This window comes from Centropristis striata, chromosome 22 (genome assembly GCF_030273125.1).
Source record: "Centropristis striata isolate RG_2023a ecotype Rhode Island chromosome 22, C.striata_1.0, whole genome shotgun sequence".
Classification (NCBI taxonomy): domain Eukaryota; kingdom Metazoa; phylum Chordata; class Actinopteri; order Perciformes; family Serranidae; genus Centropristis; species Centropristis striata.
In genome coordinates this window covers 27,595,555-27,618,092 of record NC_081538.1, presented here as the reverse complement: position 1 = coordinate 27,618,092, position 22,538 = coordinate 27,595,555, and the positions used below count along the sequence as shown (strand labels likewise).

General features: G+C 38.1%; 1 protein-coding gene across 1 annotated transcript in view; it reads left to right on the top strand.

The window, feature by feature from the left end:
* The window catches only part of plxnb2a.1 (plexin b2a, tandem duplicate 1), a 279,990-nt gene that overhangs the window by 76,658 nt on the left and 180,794 nt on the right, over positions 1-22,538 (top strand). The window contains exon 2 of the mRNA XM_059325664.1: positions 16,648-16,690. The gene's annotated coding sequence lies outside the window, so the exon portion shown is untranslated. The remainder of the gene's footprint in view (positions 1-16,647; positions 16,691-22,538) is intronic.

Below are 22,538 nucleotides of genomic sequence, written 5' to 3'. Positions count from 1 at the left end.
TGAAAGCAATTAAACTCAACTACAAGGCAAGTAGTCTTGAAAGTTTGGAAAAATATTAATTTTACTGTTTTCAAAGTCTGGGATGTGCTTGAATTTAAACATACTCCTTGGACAATGCTTGCTTTTCTACATAATCTACTGTTTAAGTTCATATTTATTCATTAAATTATATTAAAAAAAAGCAACACAATCAATTAAGGTTAATATGAACATCTGGTAAAATAGATTAGAATAGAATTTCATGATATGTTCAAGAGTCCATATATTTCATGTAGGTACCTTAAAAGTGCTTGAATTTCCTCTTAAGCCTTTGGAGTCTGGGGCTATATAAACCAGTTAAAGATCTTTACCAGGATGTGTTGCTATCACCTATATCACCTGATTATTATTCTCATTTTGACTTACTGAATCAACATTTTGAACACAAAAAGCACAAAAAAAACCCACAAAAAAAAACACACACAAAAAACACATAAAAACCCACAAAAAACAAACAAGACAAATAAAAAAACTTTTTTTAAAAAACACAACAAAATTACAAAAAACACAAAATAATTCCTAAAAACACACAAATAACACAAAAAACAAACAAAAAAAACAAATAAAAAAACTCAATTAAAAAAACAACAACACAATTACAAAAAAACACAAAATAAATACAAAAAACACACAAATATAAAAACATCACAAAAAACACACTTTTTTAACAAAAACACACATAAATACACACAACAAAATTACAAATAACACAAACAGTAAACACAAAAGATTGCAATAAAAATGCTGAATGCACACTACAAAATTAGAAAAATCTCAGCAAAAAAATAAGAATCATGTTACTACACTTGAAGTAGTTTTTTTTTAGCTTTGCTGAAAAAGGGTTGATGCAGCTGTACACATCTGGACACATACGAAAAGTCAAAAACAACCTTTATTCTTCTGTTTCTACTCTAGTTTATGCTTCTAAAACCTCAAATCCCACACATTTCTGATCATAAAAACCTGATAAATGACTGAGTGGAGTGAGTTTATTGAAGATTTCCCCACAGAGAACCTGGGCACTCATAATAATCTCCACTCTAAATGATTGTAATCCATCAAACGTATCCGTCACATCGGAGGTGGAGAACACGAAGCTTCACCAGGAGAAGAATTTGTATTTCACGTCCGTCTCTCTCAGAGTAAACTCGTTAGACATTTTCAGCATCATGGAAAATCAATAGCACCTTCTGTAAAAGTTCTCAACTCTGGTAATTACATTTGTTTCTGCCCACACTATCGTCTCTGTCTTCATGTGAACATGAGACCTGATAAGCCAATAAAGTGTGAGGAGGCTGTAAATGTGCTTTATTTCCTCTAACGCGGCTCCAGGAGGCTGCCTGCACGCCTCGTCTGTCAGAGACGCTTGTTGTTTGGCTGCAGATGGTCAAATGTAGGAATCACGCACGAACATTTATATATTATAAGTCTGTATGACTGAACACATTGTTCTGTAAAAAACCTTTTATTCTCACCATTATTTCTGGTAGAAACCAGCATTAGTATTGAGATTAACCAACGTTGTATGATAAAATATTATGATATGTTTTTCTCTTAGAGGTTGTTTTGTTTCTCTTTTGTGGTAATTTTGCATTTCTTTAGGGTCATTTTGTGTCTCTTTGGTGTTGTTTTGTCTTTTTGTGGTAATTTTGTATATCTTTAGTGTTGTTTTGTGTCTTTGGTGTTGTTTTGTTTCTCTTTGTGGTCATTTTGTGTCTTTCTGTGGTAATTTTGTGTCTTTTTATGGTAATTTTGTGTCTTTTTGGTAATTTTGTGGTCATTTTGTATATCTTTGGGGTTGTTTTGTGTCTTTGGTGTTGTTTTGTGTCTCTTTGTGGCCATTTTGTGTCTTTTGTGGTCATTTTGTATATCTTTGGGGTTGTTTTGTGTCTTTGGTGTTGTTTTGTTTCTCTTTGTGGTCATTTTGTGTCTTTTTATGGTAATTTTGTGTCTTTTTGGTAATTTTGTGTCTTTTGTGGTCATTTTGTATATCTTTGGGGTTGTTTTGTGTCTTTGGTGTTGTTTTGTGTCTCTTTGTGGTCATTTTGTGTCTCTTTGGGGTTGTTTTGTGTCTCTTTGGGGTCATTTTGTGTCTTTTTGTGGTAATTTTCATTCACACTTTTAATCTGACCATGATAGCTGGTAGAAACCAATATTTATATTACTGATAATGATGGAATTTTCCGCTAGAAAACTTTTATTGAGCCTGCAGCCAATTATTCTTTTAATTATGTACTTTTAAAAAAAGGCAGAAAATAGTGAAAATGTCCTCCACAGTTCCTCAGATTCGGAGGTGATGATGAACGAAAGCTGTAAATCATCATGTTTAACATGCTGGAACCAGCTGGACTTGCATGATTATTCAGCTATAAAAATAGCTGCAAATTCATTTTATTTTCATCAACTCATGGCAGGGCGTGACCGTAAACATTTCAAGGAATTTGCAAAACCAATTCTTGGTGTGTGGTTGCCATCAGTGTCAAACAGCAAAACATGCCCTGCAACATAAATACATTTTTATATCTTGTGCATTAGTGATATTTAACTATTGCAGAGGGATATTTAGAGGATGTGACAACAGCTGCATTGCTGCTGTATTATGAAATGAGGGTTGAGATACAAATTCAGTAAAGTATCAGCTAAAATACCAACTACGAAGAATTTTGGTTTGTTGGTTACTTTGATGAAGCTTTTATGACCCATTTTCATTATTAAGCTGACATATAACTACATTGTCTCTTAATTACTCAAAATGTCAAGTGACTAAAAAAATGGCATATATTCAGTTTCCGCAACATATTGCCAACAATTGCCGCATGGATTAAAAGACTAACTGTTTCAGCTTTATTATGAATATTGACATACTGTAGGCTTGAAATGTGGCTAACTTGATTCCAGACAATTGCCTATTACATATCAAACAGACATGGATCCACAGTAGCAAACATTTCCAGCCATCTGATGAACGTGAGTCCAATTTTCGCCCTCTTTTAGTTCCGATTTTGGTCTCCTCCTCCAAAATATCTGTCTTTTTAGCTGCTAGATCATGATCACCAGCTGGTGGAAATGGTTTTCTGCCTGTTGTTTGGTGCTGGCACAGTCCAAGTGTTAGTATTTTGTCTTTGTTAATAACAGCTGCATGCTGGTGCTAAATATGGCTTTGATTTTAGTCATTAAAGTGAAGGAAAGTTGCTAAAACTGTCTAAAGCTGCAGCTGTGTTTATGATTATTCTGTGGTCACTGTGAGCTACTCCTTTCACATTGCATAATTTATCTGTTGTTGATGTAAAAATGTTGGTTAGTGCAGCTTTAAGTTTTAATTTGGAGCTGTGTGTTCCTCACAGCATTGCAACAGAGATGAACATTAACATATTGTCGGCTTGAAGTGTGGCTTCCAAACAATCAAACAGACATGGATCCATATTAGCAAACATTTCCAGCCATCTGATGAATGGGAGTCCAAATTTCGTCCTATTGTAGCTCCGATTTTGGTCTCCTCCACCAAAATATCTGGCTTTTTAGCTGCTACATTTTTCACCATATTCACCAGCTGGTTGAAATGGTTTTCTGCCTGTTTTTTGGTGCTAGCACAGTCCAAGTGTTAGTATTTTGTCTTTGTTATAAACAGCTGCACACTGGTGCTTTATATGGCGTTGATTTTAGTTGTAAAAGTGAATGAAAAATCGCTGAAAGTGTCTAGAGCTGCATGATCATTCTGTGGTCATTGTGAGCGACTCCTTTCACTTGATAATTTATCTGTTGTTGATGTAAAAACAGACATGGATCCATATTAGCAAACATTTCCAGCCATCTGATGAATGGGAGTCCAAATTTCGTCCGATTTTATCTCCGTTTTTGGTCTCCTCCTTACAAAATATCTGGCTTTTTAGCTGGTAGATGTTCTACCATGATCAGCAGCTGATGGAAATGGTTTTCTGCCTGTTGTTTGGTGCTGGCGAAACAGTCCAAGTGTTAGTATTTTGTCTTTGTTATAAACAGCTGCACACTGGTGCTAAATTTGGCTTTGATTTTAACCATAAAAGTGAGGGAAAAGTTGCTAAAACTGTCTAAAGCTGCAGCTGTGTTTATGATTATTCTGTGGTCACTGTGGGCTACTCCTTTCACATTGTATAATTTATCTGTTGTTGGTGTAAAAATGTTGGTTCGTGCAGCTTTAAGTTTTATTTTGGAGCTGTGTGTTCCTCACAGCATTGCAACAGAGATGAACATTAACATATTGTAGGCTTGAAGTGTGGCTTCCAAACAATCAAACAGACATGGATCCACATTAGCAAACATTTCCAGCCACCTGATGAATGGGAGTCCAAATTTCATCCTATTTTATCTCCGTTTTTGGTCTCCTCCTCCAAAATATCTGGCTTTTTAGCTGATACATTTTCCACCATATTCAGCAGTTGGTGGAAATGGTTTTCTGCCTGTTGTGTGGTGCTGGCACAGTCCAAGTGTTAGTATTTTGTCTTTGTTACAAACAGCTGCACAGTGGTGCTAAATTTGCCGTTGATTTTAACCATAAAAGTGAGCGAAAAGTTGCTAAAACTGTCTAAAGCTGCAGCTGTGTTTATGATCATTCTGTGGTCACTGTGAGCTACTCCTTTCACATTGTAGAATTTATCTGTTGTTGATGTAAAAATGTTGGTTTGCGTAGCTTTAAGTTTTATTTTGGAGCTGTGTATTCCTCACAGCATTGCAACAGTGATTTAACGGTGGGGTGTGCTGCCTGTGGCCTCTTGCAGCGTCCATGTGGTCACAATATCCTGCGTCCCGATACGATCTGCTGTCTGTGGTGCATACCATTCGTCTTCCTCCTCAGTGTGTCCCTGTGCTCTCCACCCTCAACTATCTGGTCGATCATAATAAACACTGGCCGCAGTTAACAAAGGAATATTACTGCCACATTTTCAGGCTTTGTTGCAAATAACTTGGAGACTTTTAGAGCCGCTGCAGCTATCAAGCAGATAACAACTGTGAGAAAGAAAGTTTCAGACTTCTATTATGAGAAATGTTTCATTACATGACAGCTCACTGTATACCCAGCCTGGTCTAAAGTTAATGTGCTAAAGTGCATAGTCACTTACTTTATTTTCTTCCAGATTATGTTTTTTCTTGATGTTTCACAGCAACGTATCTAATAAAACTCACAGGACTTTCACCATTTTTGCCGTTAACTTTAGGTTCTTAGCGTTGGGTACCAAACTCTGTACTTTTAAAGGTATTGACTGGATTACGCCAGTATTACAGAGCACTGATTCACATTAAATCAATCAAGACCTAATTCCGGTACCTGAGAGCAACTAGTTAATAGTTTTTTCTCAGCACATTAGCTGAGTGATTGGAAGCAAAACTATGCTGAAAGTTTTCGTTCATGTTTGCTGCTATTCATGGTCATGCTGATGTCTTTTTTTTCCATGTTGTAAACAGTAGTTGTTATTTTAAATCCATGAACAGTCCCCATGATGGTTCAAGCTGCAGAACAATTATACCCCTTATCCACCAAGGCAGTACTAGGGCCGGTTCAGAACCGGGGCCTAATCTCAAACCAGTTCTTTGTGTTTTGACAGCCAAAGAACCGGCTTGGGGCCACGAAAACTGGTTCCAGAGTGGCACCAACTCTTTGCTGGTCTTGAACCAGGAACCACTTATGGTTCTCAGGCTTGTAGAAAAGGTTCTCAGATAGTTTGCAAACTAAACCAACTGCAAACCAGCACCAGCCAAGCAAAGGAACTAAGTTTGAGTTGGTCGAAAACAGGTATTAGAGGCTGTTTTCCTGACTTTGCATGTGTGTAACAGCTCTGATTTCAAATGCATTGTGGAGTGAAGGAACAGGAGGTTGGTCCTACAAAATAAATTATAGTAATGATGAGCGGTGTTGTTGTGATGTGGTTATCATCATAGCCCTAAATTTGAGTTATTTATGTTACAAATGTATTTATTTTAAACTAAACCATCTTTTTATAAGTCATTTTGTTGCCTAAACCAAACGAAAGTGTGACCATTTCACAACATGAACCATGCGTGACAGTAATCCAGGATAATATACATTTCCCTCCAAATATAATTGAGAACGTACATGTGTGTGTGTGAGTGTAATTTTCTCTGAGACAGTGCTGGTATGTCGGTGTGTCTGCCAGAATATCCGTAAAGAAATCACATTACTGCATTCTGGTGCTGGAAAACTGGTGTGTTAGCAACCAGAAAAAAGCACCACATTTGGCTTCAATCTTTGGTGTGTGTGTGTGTGTGTGTTTGTGTAGTGTGTGTGCATGTGTGTGTGTGCAGTCTGGTTTTTCCTGAACCAGGATGAGCTGCTGCTCTCAGAGCTCTTCAAAGGCCTGCCATAAAACCTCTGGATCTTAATCGGATGCTGTTCAGACTCCACATTGTAATTACATCCCAACACATTTCTGTCTACGCCTACAGAGGAAAGTGTGTGTGTGAGTGTGTGCATGTGCGTGTGTGAGTTAGTTAGTGTGCGGAGGGTCGTTTTTGTTCCGTACAGTTTCTGTCTCTTTGGGAGGTTTATAAGCTGCATGTTATATCACGTTAACATTGTGTTTGGGCTATTGATGTTTGTGTGATGCTGGTATGATATTTACACAGATGTTTGTGTGACAGTGTGCGGCTGTGTGTGTGTGTATACACATGTGTGACAGTGTGCGGCTGTGTGTGTGTGCAGCTTATCTCTTCCATGCTCTTCTCACCAAGTTTCTTTGGTCTCAATTGGATGTGAAAGGAAATCCCATGTCTGCAAGGCTTCCACTACAGGCACAGACCTGTGTATGTGTGTGTGTGCGTGTGTGTGTGTGTGTGTGTGTGTGTGTGTGTGTGTGTAAAGCCGTTACCATGCCACAGTGGATTAACCACACAGGCTGTGAAGGAGAGATTCAGAGAGAAAAACAAGAGAGCCTGAACCAGATAGAGGATGGGAGGGAAAGAGTTTCAAGATCGATGGGGGGAAAAAAGAAGCTTTTAATTCTAAAACAAAACGTATTTGGCTTAAAGAAAAAGAAATTAGCAGCATCGTTAATTAATCCTCTGCTCAAAAACACTGATTATTACAACCTCAGAGTGTGTGTGCGCTCTCGCAGCAACATTTCTGCAGAATGTGTGGAAGATAGGGCGAGCAGAAAGACTCATGAAGTCTCAGAAGAAAAGATTTCAACAGTGTCAATAGGAGCAGATTGGAATCAGTGTGTGATTGTGTGTGTGTGATGGGAGACTGTTGCCATGTGTTGTAAAGCCTTGAGGGGTCAGTAGTAGAAAAGTTCTGTATGAATGCTGTCCATTAAATCACTCAATATGAAACTGCTTGCAGATCTTTGCAGGTATAGGGAGACAATTGTCCAACATGGAAGTAGTTTATGAAACAAATTGAACATGCAGTTAAGAAGTGGATTACACTGCAGGAGTTTGCATTGACTGGAGCTGCAACCAACACCTGGTTTTTATTAGTGGTTGACTGATACAGGTTTTTCAAGGCCGATACCGATTATTCTGACATCAGTCTTAACCGATCCCTGTTATGTGGTGCCGATTTTTTTGGGCAGATTCTTGAAGCCGATATTGCCTTTTCTCCCTCCATTTACATGATAAAAATGACACAATGCTAACAAATGTTACACAAGTCTCAGTTTAAACAAAAAAAGAAACATTTAATAACAAAACAAATGGCTGTGGCTCAGTTGGTAGAGCGTTCATCCAGTGATCCGAATGTTGTCAGTTGGTTGATCAGTTGGTTGGTTGGTCAGTTGGTTGGTTGTTCAGTTGGTTGGTTGGTTGGTTGGTCGGTTGGTTGGTCAGTTGGTTGGTCAGTTGGCTGATCAGTTGTTTGGTTGGTCAGTTGGCTGATCAGTTGGTTGGTTGGTCAGTTGGTTATTTGGTCAGTTGGCTGATCAGTTGGTTGGTTGGTCAGTTGGCTGATCAGTTGGTTGGTTGGTCAGTTGGTTGATCAGTTGGTTGGTTGGTCAGTTGGTTGGTCAGTTGGCTGATCAGTTGGTTGGTTGGTCAGTTGGCTGATCAGTTGGTTGGTTGGTCAGTTGGCTGATCAGTTGTTTGGTTGGTCAGTTGGCTGATCAGTTGTTTGGTTGGTCAGTTGGCTGATCAGTTGGTTGGTCAGTTGGTTGGTTGGTCAGTTGGCATTGCACATTAAACTTTCTGAAACTTTTTCCTTCTTGGGAGTGGACACTATTGAAACTGGACTTTAGGAAAACAACCTGTGGAGTTTTATACTGACAGTGTCTTCTACCTCCCTAATGGAAATTTTCTGCCTGAATTTTTACCTTATTTCAGATGTGCTAAAACATTTAATCAGTTTCTTAGAACTACTTTATTCATAAAGTTTCTTTTTATAGGTCAATTTTTGTTCTAATAGTGTCTGAAATGATTGAATATGCCCATCACAGCTTTACATCGCTTTATGTCTGAAACCCAAAGATAACAGATTTACAGTGTTTTAGAGCTGAAAAAAATCTGCAAAAGTTAACATTTCCTCCTTTTTCTTTATAAATGATTGATTGATTATCTGACTAAGCCTTGAAAGAACGTATTGTTCCAGCTCAAGTTTGACACTTCTTTTGTTGTAAATCTGGGCTGCAGTTGGAATCCATTGCAGCTGTTTTTAATCCAAGCTAATCTCTATAAACAGACATCTACATATGATGCAAAATGTGAAGGCAATGGCACAATATTTTGGTATCGAAAGTGTTCTGGTTTCTCTCAGTTGTAAGACTATTATTGACCAATCAGGCTTTTTGGTTGCATGCAGGTAAACAGTCTGCATGGAGAGGAAAGGAAGCAGAATCTATTGGCTAAAAATTGCAATCTCTGAATGGCTTTCATATGCAGGTATCTGTTTAAAGGGATTACCTAAAATCTTGTCTGGACTAAAACAGCTACAAGAAAAAAGAAAAAAGTATGCTAGAAGTTGCCTATCAGGCTTGAAACAATGACCAGTGAATGGAAGAGGAAACTGTCCCAGATATCTGCTGTCAACACAACAACTTAGTCTCTGGAAGCAATGGCCAATAATGTTATCAGTCCATTAGAAAGAACAGAGCTACAAGCTTCTTTCATTGGAGTTTTCTTTTAAGGCGTTACATTCAGATATTCACATGGGAATCTTAATGTCTAATCTCCCCAAAGAAATCTATTCTCCAAACACAAATGTTATTTTTTAATGGCTTCAAAGTTGGACTACATCTTGTACTTTTAGTTTTTAGAACCAGGCTTAAATCGGCCATCAGATAAGTAGCTGATCTGCTGGTTATGTAACAGTGTGTTCCATGCTCAGACATTAGCTAAGCACACAGCGTCGTTTCATAATGTTTCATCATTAGTTGCACGTTGTGATGCGCCTCTTACCTCGACCTGGCAGCCGCCCGCCTCCTCCCTGCTGCTCCGCCAGGCAGCGGCTCCACACAAGTCATTAAAGGGGAGAAAGAAGCTCAGCAGCAAAGCTTTCAGCTCGCTGCACCGCCCTGCTCTCATAGCTGGCATTTCTCAGATAAGAAGCAGCCAGAAAAAACTGATTTACAAGGCTCCTCTCCTCCCTCCGAGTGTGTGTGTGTCTGTGTGTGTGTGTGTTCTCTTGATTTAAAAGACTCAAAGTGTAATAACCTATCATGAAATACTCCGCCAGAGAAAACACATCAACCTGCAAATCACATCACAGCATTCGACGCTCGCTCTCCATCTGTCATACAGCAGAGGTGTGTGTATGTGACTGTGTGTGTGTGTGTGTGTGTGACACTGTGTGTGTGACACTGTGTGTGTGACTGTGACTGTGTGTGTGATTGTATGTGTGATTGTGACTGTGTGTGTTTGTGATTGTGTGTGTGTGTTTCTGTGTGAGTGTGTGTGTCTGTGTGAGTGAGTGTGTGTGTGTGTGTGTGACACTGTGTGTGTGACTGTGTGTGTGTGACTGTGACTGTGTGTGTGATTGTATGTGTGATTGTGACTGTGTGTGTTTGTTATTGTGTGTGTGTGTGTCTGTCTGTGTGTGTGTGTGTGTCTGTGTGAGTGTGTGTGTGTGTGTGAGTGTGTGTGTGTGTGTGTGTGTGTGACTGTGTGTGTGAGTGTGTGTGTGTGTGTGTGTGTGTGTGTCTGTGTGTGTGAGAGAGTGTGTTTACAGAATACGCAGGTTTCAGTTTCATGTTGAACCTAAATCTCTTCCTCCTTTCCTTCTCCTGCAGCTTCTTCTCTCCTTCAGCTATATGTGTTTACTTCACTCCCGTTTCTTTAACACTCCGTCATTTGATCCCGGCTCGATATTCCCGGGGAGGGGAATTCCAAGAATGCCGGCGTTAACTCCTTCATTTTATTGGATTTCCAGCCACCAGGGTCTTTACTGAACGCCAGCCTCTTCCAGATCATCCTGACAGAGTAACTGATAGCTGGTGTTCATTTCACTGACCTCTCCAGGCCACGCCCACTAATGACATCATAGATCACTGACCACACCCTCAGTTACTTTAAATGGAAGTAGTTGCTGCAGTGATGTAGTTTAGTTTCTTCACATGAATATTCATAGTACAGGAGCATCTCAATAAATTAGAATATGATGGAAAAGTCCATTTCCAGTAGTTGGAGTCAAACAGCCCCAAACTAGTATTGAGTCATATAGATGGACATATTTTCAGAGGCCAACATTTCCATAAAAGTACCAATTTCACGCTGATTTGGACGAACCAAATGGGCCTGGGTTGAAGTGTAGGATGTATATACTGTGTTTATTTATTATATTGTTCTATTTTACTTATTCTGTTCTTTCATGTTAACTGCTGCTCTGGCTTACTTGAATTGCCCCTCAGGGACAAATACATTTCTCTGAATCTGAAAACGCCCAGAGATAACCATTATGTCTCTCTGGCTCGGCATCAGGAGGAGAAATAAAAACTAAATCATGAAAAGCAAAGAGGGATCCAACTATACTCCATCGAGCCAAACACGGTTCTCATAAGGGCTGTTAACACTACCGCTAAATACCCGGAATGAGGCGGGTCTCACTTGCCGAAACGCCCCTAATTTGAATACGAGCTGCCAGGAGCGGACTTTTGTTGGGAGTTTTTTAGTCCCGGTAGAAGAGCAGGGTCTTTTTTCTCCCCTGAAAACAGCCTGGTTGCTGATTGGATAGAACGCTAAGCAGGATTTGACGTAGTACTCGACGCCACAACAACACAACATTTGTAAAAGCCGGCAGAGCAGTTTTGCCAACTTAGCAACTTTGTTGCTATATTTAGCGACTTTTCAGACCTCCTTAGCGACTATTTTTCAAAAAAAGCGACTGGCGACAAATCCAGCGACTTTTTCTGGTGTTATTGGAGGCTTTTGGAGACTCGTTCTTACTCTTCTTAACAAGTCGAATCGGCACATTCCTCCTGCAGCAGTCTCGCCCAGCTGCAGAGCCAGAGGGGATGTTAACCCCTTAGCATCCAGTCTGCAAATTGCTAATAGGCTAACAGTTAGCTCTGTAGCAGTACAGTGTGTATGTGCTGCTGCTGCAGGAGGTGTTCACTTAGAGATCTCTGTTTGTTTACAACAAGCACCTGACACTCTGTGCACAGTTAGTGATGCCGGTTAATGCACAATCACTATGTTTATGATCAGCGGAGACGCTGTGCATAATTAGCCATGCTGCTTTGTTTATGATTTATTTACTAGAATATGAGGAAGGATGGTTTATATCTGCAAGATGGGATTTCTCTTCTACAGCTCAAGAGTTTTGTCTTGTTTTAACTCTCGGAGACCATTTTTACAGATAGAAAAATGGACGTGATCAGAAAAAAACATCAGATTGTAACACATCAGAAGCACTGAAAGCCATTATAGCTTGCTCTTGGTGCTGTTTGTTTGTGTTTTCTGTCAGGATTTTGGAAAAACTACAGGCCAGATTTCCATGAAACTCAGTTGAAGGGTGCAGCATGGAAGAAGGCGTCCCAGTTTGGAGAGAGCCCATGTCCCGGGGCGGACACACTAATTATTTTTCTCTTTCCTAAACAGTGCGAGATAGGACACAATCTTGGCAGCTCTGCACTGACTCAACCATCAGTCTGTTTGTAAAAAAAACACTGATACTCTGGTGCAAAGCAATTTTGCTGCTTTTTATTGTGTTCTTTCCACAGTTTTGTTAGCTTGTGCGTGTTTTGCGACTCAGTTTAGATTCTTTTCTGCACACTGCCCTACAAAAGCTTAACTTTTGGTTGAAATTGAGTTATAACTAAAAAAGAACTCCTTGATGTCTGTTTTATCTTAAGTTTTAGACTTAAATTATGCTTTATTTCAGAGAAATAGAGCAGACTGCAGTAAGTTCACTTTGACTGTGATACAGGGCAGCCTTGAATTACTTCATTATGTTGAATACTGAAGACAAGAATAATAGAAATTATAAGTTTATTTGACAGAGAAATTTTTATCTAGATAGTGATTAAGTCAAAAAGTGAGATAAAATTATATTAAGACTAGGGTAATATTTTGAGAAAAAAGTTTATGAAATTAAAGTGGCAAATCTACAAGAAAAAAATGTGCAGATTTATGAGATTTAAAGTGGTGAATCTGGGAGAAAAAAAGTTGCTTTTTTCACTTTTTTCTTGTAAATCTGCGACTTTTTTCGCACAGATTTGCCACTTTAAATCTCTCAAATCTGCAACTTTTTTGTTGTGGATTTGCCACTTTAATCTAGTAAATTTGCAACTTTTTTCTCAAAATATTACTCTCGAAGTTCTGGCATAAAAATGTTCTGGTAAAGTTCTGGCAACCACAGCTGCCATTTTTTTTTACAGTGTACCTACCTATAACCCATTTGGCTGGCCAGTTAAAACACATTAAAAACCTTTTAAAGCAGCTTTTCTCAGTTTTACCCTTTGCATAGTTACTGCAGTTAGACTTTGTAGGACATTATAGAGAGACAAAATGCTTTTAGCTTTTAGCACCCCAGCCCCAGTTTCCCTCTTCTTGCTGCTGTCTGTTGTTTGTCTTTAACAAGCGAAACAAGAGTCATTAAATCTGCACTAAAAAGAGAAACCGTGCACACATTGTGAGCTCCTCTCAGCTTTGGCACAAACTCTTACCGGGCGTTTGGGAGCTGAAGGAGCCAAAGTTCATGATGCATCACATGAAATCACCTCCAGAGATAATCATCATGTCATTCTGTCCTCCTTTATAAACTATTTAATAAGAGAGAAAGCTCTGTCACAGTCACTGGCTTGTTCTGATGCATTTCCAAAGAAAAACTTTGTTTTCTCCCCTACGAGTCTCTTCGACTCTTTGGGGAAATGCACAGAAAACACTTTACAAATGATGTTCCAGTGACGCACTAATGAGATCTAGAAACATGAGCAGCCAGCGCTCTTGAATACTGAGAGTTTATTAAATCTCAAGGACGGCGTGTGCTGGCGTACAGAAGGTTGTTTGCACCGCTGGATGGATGCGGCATCGATCGGCAGATGGCTGCACGGACGCATAATATCCAGTTAATTAAAGAGCCAATGTGTTAAAATCCTTCTCTGCTTTTTAAGAAGGAAGTCGAGTTTGTGCGAGGAACAAAATGTTCAGGAGAGGAAACTGTGAATGAACCAACAGATAGGAAAATTATATATTTAAGTTCTGTTTAACCCTCGAGGCCTCTTTAAAATTACCTTACACTTTATACCTTAAGGTCCCAAAACGGTCCCTCTCATACGTCAAGTGTCATAAAAATGTGATACATTAATTTTTTTTTTCACTTTCACAGCATCAAACCATTTAGCAGCTTCAGACCTAACATAGATATGATTTTTATTTGTTTTCTTTTCATTTTTTTATGTTTTAGTGCCCTTTCTGTCATAAGACCCCCTGAATATCTCAAGGGCAAAAACACAAAATATGCAATATTTTATAAAATAAGATGCAAAGTGGAATATTTGGGGTGAGGTTATTGACTAGATCAATAATTGAAAACTCCTTTATATCAATCCCAACACACCAAGACCATTTTTATGGTGTTCAGCTTTTTCATTGCCTGCATTTTGCAAGATAAGAGAACCATTGAAACTGTATGTGATTTAGCTCTGCTGCCCTTGGTGGTTTGAGGGGGTCATCAGACCTAAAAACCTATTTTCCCTTTATTTTGAAGGGAGAGGCTTAGATTTATTAGGTATTCCTGGGAAAAACATTATATTATGTCAGGATTACAGTGTATCAAAAATATGTGTTTATAATGGGAGTCAATGGGACCAAAACGGGCCCTAAGGGTCAAAGTGTGAGTGTTATGTGTATCTCCTATTCTATACACCTTGCAAAAGACAAAAAGTGCCCACAAAGGGTTAAATGCACCCTAACTGTGCTGCCAGATAGTGTTTCTATACTAAGTGATGTTGCAATCCATTCTTCATGAGTTTGACTCTGTAGCCTTGGCGAGAGGATTTGCTTTCTTAGTGATTTTCTTTGTTTGTCATGGCTGTCTCGATCTGATTCTGAACATCTGTATTCCGTCTGCATCTGTTTTATATATAAAGTGTTATGGTACACAATACAGCTGGAGAGAGCCGAGCCAATCATTGGATCAGCCAAACTCTTGTCCACTTTTCTTTAGTTAAAAAAGTTGCCTTTGAATTAACCCTCTGAACTCCAAACACTCTGGCGGCTTTGAAAAGTATGTTTTCTTTAAAAAATAATTGCATAAAAGGAAACCTTTAAAAGAGGCATTATCATCTGAGTTTGAACCTTCTGATGGTCCTTGAATTAAAATAGTAATATTTCTTCAAAATCACTTTATTCTATTTGTCTCATTTTGAAAAAAATGCTAAAAAGATTAAATTCTGCACTTCTAAGAGCAACTGTGAAGACATGATTGATTCTGCTGAGATGAACAGTCCCATGACAAATATTCACTGAAAATCTGTTTACACAGAGCCGAGGGGAGAGGACAGGAGAGGCTGTTTACACAGAGCCGAGGGGAGAGGACAGGAGAGGCTGTTTACACAGAGCAGAGAGGAGAGGACAGGAGAGGCTGTTTACACAGAGCTGAGAGGAGAGGACAGGAGAGGCTGTTTACACAGAGCAGAGAGGAGAGGACAGGAGAGGCTGTTTACACAGAGCTGAGAGGAGAGGACAGGGGAGGCTGCAAACATGACAATACTTTAATATGTACAAAATGTGGGGAAAAAAAGCTTTTTTTTTTCAATATTCATGACACTTGTTGTGTTTATATATAGATTCCATTTTATTGCAATTTTAAACAATAATTTAGCCAATAAATTAAACTTTTTCTTTATGATTTCTGTCATTCTAACTGTGTTATTCTGCACAAAGACACATTTGAGTTGTTCCCTCTTGATTGTGCTGATTTCATGGAGCTGCAGGACTTTTATATTTCAATGAAAAACAAAGCAGGGGTGAGTCAAATGTGACCGCAAAAAGGGTCTGGAGCTGCTTGACGTTCAGAGGGTTGATTGAGGGAAATTGGTCCTGCAGGGGGAGAACTTGAACTTTTGATTGCCGTATCATTAAAATCATTAAAAAAATTGTAAGTATGAAGTTTGAAAAGCTGTTAATCTGAGGCTGGACATCGTGTAGACTGTGGAGTTAAGTGTTCTGACTCATGGATGATTGGTGGATCAGCTCGGTCCGGAATATTACATGGACCACTAGAGTCTGATTAGGCTGAGTCATCGAAAAGTTGAGCCTTTCCTCCATTAAGAGCAGTTAGCATCTGTGTGTGTGTGTGTGAGATTGTGAGCGTGTGTGTTTCTGTGTGTGCGTTTGTGTGCTTGCATGCGTGTGTGTGTGTGTGTGTGTGTGTCCTGGTTTTTTAGCCAAGCGGGTGTGTGGTTGTGTGTGTGTGTGTGTGTGTGTGTGCGCGTGTGAGCGTGTGCAATTGTGCGTGCACGCTTGTGAGCGTGTGTCTGTTTGTGTGTGTGTGTATGTGTGTGTGTGTGTGCCTGTGTGTCTCTCTCTATGTATGTGTGTGTGTGTGTGTGTCTGTGCGTGTGTTTGTGTGTGTATGTGTCTCTCTCTATGTGTGTGTGTGTGTGTCTGTGTCTGTGCGTGTGTGTTTGTGTCTCTCTCTATGTGTGTGTGTGTTTGTGTGTGTATGTGTCTCTCTCTATGTGTGTGTGTGTGTGTGTGTATGTGTCTCTCTCTCTATGTGTGTGTGTGTGTGGGCGTCGTCTCCTTTAAAGTTCACTTCCAATCTGCTCACTTTTTCGTCTGTTTCTCTGCATAATTAACCTTCCTCCGAATGGCAGTTTGTACCTCGTGGCTTCAATTTCTGTTCATTTACATGTTTAACTCTAATTGACCGCTCAGGCTGATGAAACACTCGCAGGAACCCTGTGGGAACGGGAGGATTCTCACATTTATGCTAAAACTAATTTGCTGAGGATTTCAGCCAGCAGCCATGCTCTTAATATGCACACTGTTTTCCTTGTCGGCCCTCAATGTTTATATATATATATTTATGTTTTACGACGGTATTAAAAGTTCTTTTAAGATGTTGGCACATTACTCAAGGTCCCCTGTTAAAGATTAAGTTCAATGAAGTATTTCTTTCTTTGCATGAAAGCAGAATAAAGACCAAACTGCTGATGAACTGATGTTATGTTTTGTGTTTTGCAGGAGAGGAGAGTGAGGAGGTTCCACAGGCCTGAACACTGAACAGGTAATAACACTTCATCTAATCTTCTCTTCTCTATCAAGTTTGCTGTGACCAACACATGGAGGTATATTGTATGAAAGGTACACAATATGAGGGTGACGCATTTTTATTTATGTATCTCATTATGTTCTGCTGTTTGTTGTCACTTACCACACTGCAAAAAAAGAAAAGTTGGGTGAACTCAAAATTTCAACTTCGATAAAATTTTAAGTTGGACAATTAAACTAAATATTTTAGGTTTTGTTTTTGAGTTTGCTCAACTCTGAATTCAGATTTTTGTCAACTCAACTGTAAGTTGTACTAACTTACAATTTTTACATTGTAATAACTTTTAATCCTTACTTCTGCTAACTTCTGCAATGTGCTGAATTGACATGATTGTAACGCCGCTATGAAATGTCAGCTAATGTTGCGACCACAATTTTGAGTTAGCATTGATACGCTAATGGCTACTCTTGTAGCTGTAACAAGCAGCGCTGCTAGCATCAGTTAGCCACTAGCTTTCGTTAATAACCGAATTTCACCACTTTCCCGCATTTCACAACAAAGAAATAAGAGTTATCAGAACTATTGTCCCTTGTTTTGAACCCCAACTTAAAGATATAAGTAACAACAACTCACCAATTTGTTTTTGAGCAGACAACTGGCTTCCTTTGTTGTGCTAACTTACATTATTGCCCTAAATGTCAACAATTTATATTTCAAAGTTTTACCAACTTAAATCACTGTTTTAGGCCAAAAAATACAAGTTGGCTTTTTTGCAGTGCAGCCGACATATCAGAATCAGAAGCTTTTATTGTCATTGCACAGAGTAACAAGTACTAGCACAACGAAATTTGCCATCAACCCGTCCAAAACGTATAAAACACACATACAGTATGACAGAGGTGAACAGGACAGGAAGACAGAGAAGAGAAGAAAAGAAATACAGCACAACGTGAGGAGAGAAAAGGAGGAAAAAACAATGAAAAAAACCTTGGAATGACAAAAGCGATAACATAGCGGTTGCTATGGAGACAACCTTACTAGGCCCCAAGACAGCAGCAGACAGTCAACAGGTGTCTGTGGGAGGTTGAGGGGGGGTATACAGACCATATAAACTATGTAAACTATATAATAACTATGGGATGGGATTTAGAGAATGGAGGATGACTCCTAATGACTTTAATGATCTCTTGACTTTTCATCTGGCACCAAGTCAAAGTTTCCTCTCGTCCAACAATCCAGTGTCTCACATCATTAAACCTAATAACTGAATCCCTCATATAGTATGGTAATATGCTAAATATTATATATTACAGCACACAACACACTGAAATCATCAGAATTTTTTTTATAATTACTCTTCAGCTTTTTGATAGTAGTAGTAATAATAAAAATAATAATGATAATAATAATAATAATGATAAAAACTGTTCATATTGGCATGTTCGGGCGCCAAACTTTACGTATTTTATTTGCTCGATCGAAGTCCAACAAAGACAAAGTCTCTCCAGTTTTCATCTATCAAACATCTTTTTTTTCTGAGTTTTCTGTTGTGTAATGAGTATTGCAGCCTTGTGGGGCAGTTAGTGCGCTGTGTTGTTTTATTGTTAAATTCCTGCGCTCAGACAAAGCCCCCCTGCTCTCCTTCTATAGGCTGTGTCATATAAAATTCCCATAAAACCAGTTCATTAAACTGGAGTTGCTGTGTCAACACATAGCATCGCAGAGCTGTTACCTAATTATTTGGCCTTTATAACACACATAAACACACGTTATTTCTCTAGTGTGAAGCCTTAGCTGTGTGTGTGTGTGTGTGTGTGTGTGTGTGTGTGTGTGTGTGTGTGTGTGTGTGTGTGTGTCTGTGTGTCTGTGTGTCTGTGTGTGTGTGTATAAACTCATGGGAGGCTGTCTGGGTGATAAAGACCTGACAGGAAGGCAGCTCTGATAATACCACTGATACAGGAAATAGTTCAGCTGTAATAATAAAGCGTTTATGGAAATTGTGCTGATGTTTATCACAAACAATCTTCAGCACAATTGCAAGCTGGATATCAATATTTATCCGTGTATATTTAGCTTTTCAACAGGAAATGTAAACTCCGTGGACACTCAGCTGGTTTACTTTGAACTGGTTTGATCTCAGCCACAGTTTTGGCTCTGTTTTTCTGCTGCCAAAAGTACTGAAAGCTGTCACAGAATGTCTGTTTTTTGTCTGTGTAATCATTTACTTCTCATTTAAATCATATTTTGGTCTTTTTTAGATTTAATTTTAATGAGGGAAAGTATTTATTATTCCTGCACGACACTTAACTTTGGCTTCTTTTTGTAGAGAAACATGTTTATATTTCTTAAAAGTAGGTTATTGTTTCTTTCTTTTTGGTAATGGAACTGAAACTCAGGTATTATAATAATTTATACCTATAACAGTTAGTTCCAAGATTACCCAGCTCTTGTCACAGTCCTGCATTGTAAGGATTAAACGATTAACGGTTACTCAGGCTATTCTGTTTGTTATTTAAACTTAAAAAACTAAAAGATCTTAAAGCACTTTAATAGATTATGCTGCATGTATCTTAAAAGACTGATTAAAAGACTTAAAACACAAGAACTTTAATCTTCAATATGTTGCCTGGTTTGCAGCTGATTAATAGGATTCAGTGTATTGTAATAATATTGTTTAAAGTGTAAAACACTGTTGACTTCCGACTCTATGCAGATGACACCCTGTTATATCTGCATTCAAAGCTTGGTTTCAACACACCGTCTTAACAAGCCTCATTGCTTTTAACCAGGAAATTTGTGCATTTTAGTGACAAAAAAGTTGTTTTCCAACAAGATCAGTTCCTGAAAAGTTCAAAATCAGCAGATGGAGTTAATAGTAGTTCAGCTAAAATTACTACATCCAAACTGCACCAGGGTCCACTGAAAGTTGAACTAAAACCCCCTTTTTCAAGCAGTCTTGGTCCAGCTGTTTGACCAGGACCAAGTATTTGTGTTTGTTTTAACTGACCCAAACAAGGCACACTGTAAAAAAAAATAAAAATAATAATAATAATAATCATATTTTTTTAAGATACGGGTGAAATTCTGGCAGAAAAAGTTGCCAAACACTGACTGTTGAATAACAGTAAATCACCATAGTTATTTTAGAGATAATTTATTTTAAAATATGGATAATTTGCAGTAAATGTATCTGTATAAACAAAAAATCTGTAGAATTACTAAATATTATTTACTTTACTATGACAGTAAGTGTTTGGCAACTTTTGCTGCCAGACGTTTTACTGTATTTTTACAATTTTTTAGAATATTTTTTATATTTAATTTTTTAAAAATCTGTTAAACAAACTAAGCAAAACAGAAATTTGCTGTCCGCACTACAATGTGTATTTTTTTTTTTTTTTTTTACAAAGAATTCACTGTAAAAGCAATCAAATAATACTGTAAAAAATCTACAAGGTCCCATTATATTAATTCCCATTTTATGCTTAATATTTGAAATTAAAGTAATTTACTTTTTATGGCATTTGTACTTAATGTAGAAAAACCCTGTAAAATAACTTAGTACATTTCTGGAAAATAATATATATTAATTGTTTTGTTTTTTCTTTTTTTACAGTGTAGGCAATAAATAATAGACCGTGAAGATAGTTATTACTTGCAGCGTTTATTGCTCCTAATATGACCGTTTCCACTGAAATAAAGCCCATAAATAAACAGAAATCCATCAAACCCACTTCTACTGTATACATCTATTTTCTGAAAGACTCTGCTTTAATCTTTGTACACACACACACACAATCTCACACACACACTCTCCCACCTTCCTGTGGGATGTGTGCAGGAAAACTCTGGTTTATTGTGCAGGAGGAAGTTTACGGCGTTGTGTGTCTTTATCTGTGTGTGTGTGGGTGTTTGCGTGTCTCGGAGGGGAGCTGCAGCTGTGAAGGCTGGCTCACAAAACTGTGAACTCCACTCCGCACACTTACACAGCAGAGAAAGAGGACGGGGACTGTCAGTGTTACTGTCAACACACGGAGCAGTTCCTCTGCTGCTCCAGAGAAGTCTCGCTCAGATTGTGTCTCACAGCTGGAGGTTGTCAGTTGTGAGCATGCATGGACGGATCAGACCGAGGAGGCTTGAACTGAGTTATTGCACATTTAGAGGAAGACTGCACATGATTGTGAATCAGCAAATGTTTGTTATGATGTGTCGAGAATAAATCTGGTTGTGGAGCTGTTGCCAAATGAAATGGACAGTATGTAGCTGAGGACATTTTCTGTACTGTTAGGACATTAATTCATGTGTTTGTTTACACTCTGAACTCCACCTTCCTGCCTGATTGAAACATATGTTTTTTTTAAGTAATTGCCAAAAATGCATTGTTCACTGTAGAAGAAACGGTAAAAACAGGCATTATCATCAAATTTTTAGCTTTCCGAAGGTCCTTGAATGGATCATAGTTGTTGGGTTTTTTTGCACTATTTTTTTGCTTTCATAGTGTAGACAATCTGTTGACAAATTGATTAATCAAGAAAACAATCCATAGATTAACCAACAGTTAAATTATGGTAAATTGAATGGGCTTAAAAACATAAAACAGAGTAAAGTTTTATATAAAGCGTCAATAAAATCAACTAAAATCAACCGAAAAAAGCTGACATAACAACAAATAAATTAGAGACATGATCAGGATATGAGGACACTAATTGATTATTATATCCCAAACATCAAAACAGTGAAAAACAAATTCCTCAAATCCAAACCAGACATGTTTCCCAACACTGAATTCTCTGCATGCACCTGATGTTGTATAACCTCCAATATCTCTTTATTCCACCACAGAGCTTTCATGTTGGCACAGGCGTCAATTAACAGAATGCATTTCCAATTTTCCGCATGCTCCAAATTTTCCCTGCAGGAGTGATTCTGCGGCGGCGAGAGCGACCGGCTGACTATCAAACGGAGCCAATTGTGTGTATAAAAGATTGAACGTTTCACTGTGATGAACAGAGATGGATGAAAGAGACCCGGTCTGTAGACGCAAATGGGGAAATCCAAAAGGTTGATTGAATTTCTTCAAAGTCGGCAATTTGTAGACAACTAATCGAGGTTCATTGAAAGTTGGATTTCATGCAAAAATCAATATAAACTGTATAAAGTGCTGACCTCCCAAGGCGCTTTATGCTCATACAAAACATTTCAAATGGTGTGAAGAAGCAAAAGAAATTCAATAGAAGAGTTTGAAACGTCCAAAAAACATTCTCAAATTCTCTGTGCCAATTTTAGTGGAGGTCAAGGCGTTTTTAGGTGAACTAAACCTCTTTATTTTTTACCACTAATTGCAGAAATCCAAGAACATTTGCAACAATAAAGTCTGGGGAAAAGTCTGGCAGCAGTAACTAACCATAGTTATTTTAGAGATAATTAATTTAAAAATATGTATAATTATATTAAATATCTGTATTTCAGAAAATATCTGTAGAAAAACGAAATGTTTTTACTTTAATATGACTGTAAAATCACTCTAAAAGCAGTTAAATAATACTGTATAAAATCTATAATGTTCAGTTAATTTCTATTTATGTAGACGGAAATGGGGAAATTAAATATCTGTATTTCCGAAAATATCTGTAGAAAAACTAAATGTTTTTACTTAAATATGACTGTAAATGTTTGGCAACTTTTGCTGCCAGAATTTTTACGATTTAATTTATTTTATTTATTTTAAGGTTTTACTGATCAAAAACAGACATTTCCTTTCAGCATACAATGTATTACTTTTTTTTATTATTTATACTTTTTTATAAAATCTATAATGTTCAGTTAATTTCTATCCATGTAGACGGAAATGGGGAAATCCAAA